The sequence below is a fragment of the Cricetulus griseus genome, chromosome 8, assembly GCF_003668045.3.
Source record: "Cricetulus griseus strain 17A/GY chromosome 8, alternate assembly CriGri-PICRH-1.0, whole genome shotgun sequence".
Classification (NCBI taxonomy): Eukaryota; Metazoa; Chordata; class Mammalia; order Rodentia; family Cricetidae; genus Cricetulus; species Cricetulus griseus.
The window spans coordinates 3059922-3066005 of record NC_048601.1 but is presented as its reverse complement, the minus strand read 5'-3'; positions in this window follow the sequence as shown (position 1 = coordinate 3066005).

Below are 6084 nucleotides of genomic sequence, written 5' to 3'. Positions count from 1 at the left end.
TTTCTGTCCTCTCTCTCTCTCCCTCCCTCCCTCCCTCCCCCTCTCTCTCTTTCTCTGTCTTTCTCCCTCTCTCTTTTTCTCCCTCTCCTCTCTTTCTGTCCTCTCTCTCTCTTTCTCTCTCTCTCCTCTCTCTCTCTTTCTGTCCTTCTCTCTCTCTCTCTCTCCCCCCTCTCTCTCTCCTCCCTCCCTCTCTCTCCCTCTCTCTCTCTCTTTCTCCCTCTCTCTTTTTCTCCCTCTCCTCTCTTTCTGTCCTCTCTCTCTCTTTCTCTCTCTTTCTCTCTCTCTCCTCTCTCTCTCTTTCTGTCCCCCCTCTCTCTCTCTCTCCCTCCCTCTCTCTCTCTCTCTCCTCCCTCTTTCTCCCTCTCTCTTTTTCTCCCTCTCCTCTCTTTCTGTCCTCTCTCTCTCTTTCTCTCTCTCTCTTTCTCTCTCTCTCCTCTCTCTCTCTTTCTGTCCCCTCTCTCTGTCTCTCCCTCCCTCCCTCCCACCCTCCCTCTTTCTCTCTCTCTTTCTTGGGTTTTACAGACAGGGTTTCCCTGTGTAGCCCTGGCTCTCCTGGAACTCACTCTGTAGACCCGGCTGTTCTCTAACTCAGTAATCCCCCTGCCTCTGCTTCCTGCCATCGCTGCCAGGTCTCCTGTGTCTTTCTAACGGTGCAAATTAACTTTTCTTCTTGGGATCAGGTCTCATGTAGCCGGTGGCCTGGAACTTCTGACCTCTGGCTGCCTCCCTCCCAAGGAAGATAAACTTGTATCTTCACTGATGAATTTTATTTTGTTGAGACGGGGGTCTTGCTATGTAGCCCACATTGGTCTGGAACTGACCACAGTCCTGCCTCAGCCTCCCCAGTGTGCAATTGTGAAATGGAGTACAATCGAGGCAAGGTGCTCCTAGCCACAAACAGGCCGTTCACTGTTTTAAGAAGCAGTTACGACGCTGGGCGGTGGTGGTGCTTGCCTTTAATCAACTGTGGTGTATAGGCAATCACCCCCACCCCGCAAACACACCAAATAAGTAAATAAATAAGATGTAAAAATAAAATTTTAAACCGGTATCAAGAAATGCTCCAAGTGTTGTTTGTAACAAAGGATAAGCACTTGGCATTAGTCATTGGCCAGATAACCTGTTAGAGCCAAATAACCCCATGTGGCCCTCAGCAGTGCTTCAGGAAGTAACTGACTCATTTGACGTGTTTGGGAAAAAGGCTATTAATTTATGAAGCAACGTACACATGGGGTTTTCTTCCCCTTAAAATATGCATTTATGGTTCAGTTCATAGAAAGATAGGCTTCAGATATACCACGTGTAGTCAATGTTTAAAATACTAGCAAGTAGTTGAATTAATGATTTTTCTCTGCATATGTCTATATTAAAATGCTACATTTAGGATCTGCATCTGTTGAATAAGAATTTGATTTTTAAGAGATAGGTTTAATTTTTAAAGTTTGCTTATCCGACGGCATTGTCAACCCAACCTAAACCCGAAGATTCTCCAAAGACCGCTGTTTCTTTGGGGAGGACAGAGCATTGTCATAGGAACAGATACTGCAGCAGGACTGCACAGGACATCGTAGACCAAGGGCATAAGAAGGCGGAGGAAGGGGAAGTTATTAAAGACAAAATTAGGAGGATTACAGCAGGCGTTTTGAAACAGGAGCCCTTTGCCACAACGATTAACAAGAAGAGTGGTGACCGTTTGAAGTGTCGTTCTGAGGTGGGACAGTTTCTGGGCCTATGTCCTTGCATAAGGGTGCTTTTGAAAGCTCAAGTGTGTGTGTGTGAGTGTGTGTGTGTGTGCGCGCGCGGGAGCACGCATGTCTGCTCGGGTGTGTGTGTGTGTAAGCCAGAGGCAAATCGTGGATGCTGTTCCTCGGAAGACCATGTTGGTTTTTAATTATTTTTAAATTTTGTTTTGTTTTGTTTTTTCCAGACAGAGTTTCTCTGTGTAGTTCTGACTGTCCTAGATCCAGCTCTGTAGACTAGGCTGGGCTCGAACTCACTGAGATCTATCTGCTCAAGGCGTGTGCCACCACTGCCTGGCCTGGTTTTCCATTTTTTAAAATGGAGTCTCTCACAGGCCTGGAACTCAGCCATTTGGCTAGGGTGTCTGGACAGCCTCAAAGATCTCCACAGCCTCAGAAAGTTCATGGTTTCAGTTAAAATGTATGCAAACATTAACTGGGCAGTGGTGGTACACACCTTAATCCCAGCACTCAGGAGGCAGAGGGAAGCAGATTTCATGGGCTACAGAGCTCCTAATTCTAGCACAGGCAGTGCTACACAGAGAAACCCTTTCTCAAGAGCAAACATGTATGTAAACATTTGAGTCTTGTCTGGAGGAGAGGCTCTTACTATAGCTTGGATTTTAGGAGTCTCCCACTAGTCCACATGCCACAGACATTTCCTCAGAATGTTACTGCCAGAAAGTGACAAAAGCTTTAAGAGGTGTATTTTAGGAGGGGTCACTTTAGGTAACTGTGGTGGCCCTTAAAGGGGGTACTGGAGTCTGGGTCTCTTCTCCTCTCTCTCCTTTTGTGTTCTGACCATAGAATGAGTTCCACCATTACAATCTGCTGCCACTTGGGCCAAACTAATAGGCCCATCAATAACAGGCAGAACCTCTAAAACCATGAGTAAGGTGTCTTTTGTTGACTGGCTGATTATCTCAAATCATATTGTAGTATCAAAAAGCTAACACAGACCCACAGCCTTAACAGGACTCTTCAAATAGCGCACAGATAAGTCAGGAAAGCCAGGGGTTGTCGGGGAGGGGCTGAAGTTGATGTGCCTAGTAGAAGAGTCTTAGGTATGACTAAACTCTGGCCAAGAATCTTTGGCCATTGCAACGTGGGTTGTCTTGAGGTGGCCTCTGTACTGCAGACACTCAAGTTCTCTCCCACTGGGCTGAAAAACTCAGAACTCTGTATTAAGCCCATTTAAGTGATAAAGTGATTAAACCCACTTAAACAGTGATACGCTACAGCCTACCAACAGATCACAGTCTGTTTTAACATTTCCTTCAGAAATGCTTAACCAAGCTGGAAAGATGGCTCAGCCTGTAAAGTGTTTGCTGCACAAGCCCGACAGCCTGAGATCAATCCCTGGGACTCACTGAAATCCCTGACTCCACTTTGACCTTCACATGCATGTTGTGGCATTTGCACACCTATGTATCACACACGCACATAATGTATACATACAAAAATAATTTTAGAATGCTTTTGTTTTTGTCCCCACTCTTAATTTTTGCTTTTGTATAATTAAAAAAAACTTTTAAAATTTATTTTATATGTTTGGGGGTTTTGTCTACATGCATGTCTGGGCACAAACCCAGAGATCTTCCTGCCTCTGCCTTTCGAGTGCTGGGATTAAAGGCATGTGCCATCATCACCCAGCTAACTTTTTGTTTTATTAGACATGCTCTGGTTATGTAGCGCTGGCTGTCCTGGAAATTGGTATGTAGGCCAGTCTGATCTCAAACTCAGAGATCTATACTGGGTTTAAAGGCAAGCCTTACCACACCTGACCATTAATTTCATTTATAAGAGGAAGTACAACACGAATGGAGGTTCCCAGTTTGTCCACAAAGGTAAAATGTCTGTTGGTGGAAATGAAGAGAGCTGCAAAAAGGAAGTAGGATTTTCTAGAAATGGGTGGGATAAATCCTAGAAGTTGAGATACTCAAAAATGATTTCCTCAATATGACTGCAAAACGCCCTTCAAATTGTTGGAATTTTAAATCCCCAAAGTCACATGTTAATAGAATTTAAGAGGGGAGACCTTCAGAAGGTGATAGGGTCCTGTATAGTTTGGATCTTCAGAGCCCCTTAAAGGCCCATCAGTGTATTAATGGGCTACAATGTGATTAAAGTGTTCTTTTGGGCACTCTGGTTCTGCCTTGTAACAGGCCCCAGGTCTCAACACAACTGATTATGACGGAAGTACCATTTGGGTCATTTATGAATTTTAACTCAGCATGTAGACAGCACCACCTGCCAAACAAAGACCTAATCAATCCATCAAAGTCCAGAGTTTGGGGAAAGTCTCTGAATGTTCTCACTTGCTCTTTGGCTTCTGTAGTTAAACTTCTGGCTAACTGTTAATTGAAGTATGTCTAGCCGGGGAGTGGTGGCACAGACCTTTAATCCCAGCACTCAGGAGGCAGAGGCAGGAAGATCTCTGTGAGTTTGAGGCCAGCCTGGACTAAAGAGCGAGTTCCAGGACTTGTTCCATAGTTGCTGAGAAACTCTGTCTTAAAAAACAAAAACAAGACTACAATCAACAAAACAAAACAAAACACTGAAGTATGTCAACCCAGGATGTGGATTCTGGTGCTTAAAAGCTCACCCTGAGGAAGGCTTGGTGCTACAGTGGGATCCTGAACACCCAGTGCAGTCGCTGGCTAGCTAATAAAGACTTCCTATTGGCTTAAACCCATGTCTGAGCCGTCTTCTCTAGTGGATCCCTGCAACAGTCTCACTGTGTTACACCTTTCTCTGTTGGATTCATCAAGATCTCAGCACCTTGATAGTGGACTTCCCAGCCTCCAGAATGCTGAAGTAAATCAAGTGTGCTCTGTAATTACCCATCTGTGTTCTTCAGTTATAGCAACAGAAAACAGGCTAACACACCCACCCACCTCCAACAGCAGGAGGATAACCAGGAAGAGTCAGTCTGCTAACTATGATAAAGAGTTTGTGGGAAACCCAGGAACCAGGCATTTGCAGATTACACCCAAACTAACAGAAATAACCTTCCTGCTACTTTTTCTTTGGGCCGCCAGATCACAAATAACAACACAGTGACATTGTTAATTAATTAGGAAAGTTCAGCCTTAATTTAGGCTTGTTCCTAACTATTTATTTATTTATTTTTATTTTATATTGGTGTTTTTGCCATGAATGTCAGGTTCCCTGGAATGGAGTTACAGACAGTTGTGAGCTGCCATGTGGTTGTTGGGAATTGAACCCCGGTCCTCTGGAAGAGCAGTCAGTGCTCTTAACCACTGAGCTATCTCTCCAGCCCCAAATTAGTTCTTATAATTTAAATGGACCTGCCCTCCCCCCAGGGTTTCTCTGTGTAACTTTGGAAGCTGTCCCGGAACTCGCTCTGTAGACCAGGAGGGCCTGGAACTCAGAGATCTCCTGCCTCTCCCTCCTGAGTGCTGAGATTAAAGGTGTGTGCCACCATGCAGGGCAACCCATGTTTTTTAATTTGCTTGCTTTTATGTAACTTGTTACCTTTACTTATCTTTACTTAGTTTTTTATTACACCAATCACAGCCATACATCTTCCCAGTGCGCATCACACAGTATCACTCTTCGCATGTAAAACTATCAAAGATCTCAATTCTAAATCTAAATTCTGAACCTGCCTAACTTGCTTATTTTCCTGGAACCTCTCTTCTGGCCCCAGGGCCCTTCCCTTTCCTCTGAAGCCTTCTCTTCCTCACAGCTACAGAGGACTGTGTAGTTAACTGTGCTGACTACACACCTCTTATCTCCAAATGCCCATCTCCAAATGCCTTTCACCTCCAAAGGTGAAAACCTTTGCCTGTCATTCCTCACCACGGCACAGTTTAACGCTTAGTTTCCCACGCTTCCCATTTCTGCTGTGTCAGTTTCCCCACTCAAGAATTAAAGCACGAATCTAGCCTACAGTTGGGCAAGCACCTCTTGGCCCAATCCAACAAGACACCTAACTAACTCTTGATTTCCTGGCGAATGATAATCTGCTGGGTTTAACCATTTGTGAAGGGTTCGCCGTGTGGTCCACCTGGAAAGCACAAGTGAAGGAAAACAAGTGTTCCAGATGACGCCCAAAACAGAACCCCGGAGCCACACGCAAGCAAAACACACCGCGGGCCCGCCAGGACCGCCTCAAACACGGCTACAGCCAGGACGGCAGGCGGCGACCGTCCCTGGAGCATCTCGGCGCCGCGGGCCTGGCTCCACCCCCGGCTCCGCCCTCCAGACCCGCCTCCCAGACCCGCCTCCCCGGATCCGCCCGCTCCGCCCGCCTCCCCGGCCCCGGTGAGCCGCGGGATAGCCCCGCCCTCCGCCGCAGCGTGCGTCCTTGGCCACGCCC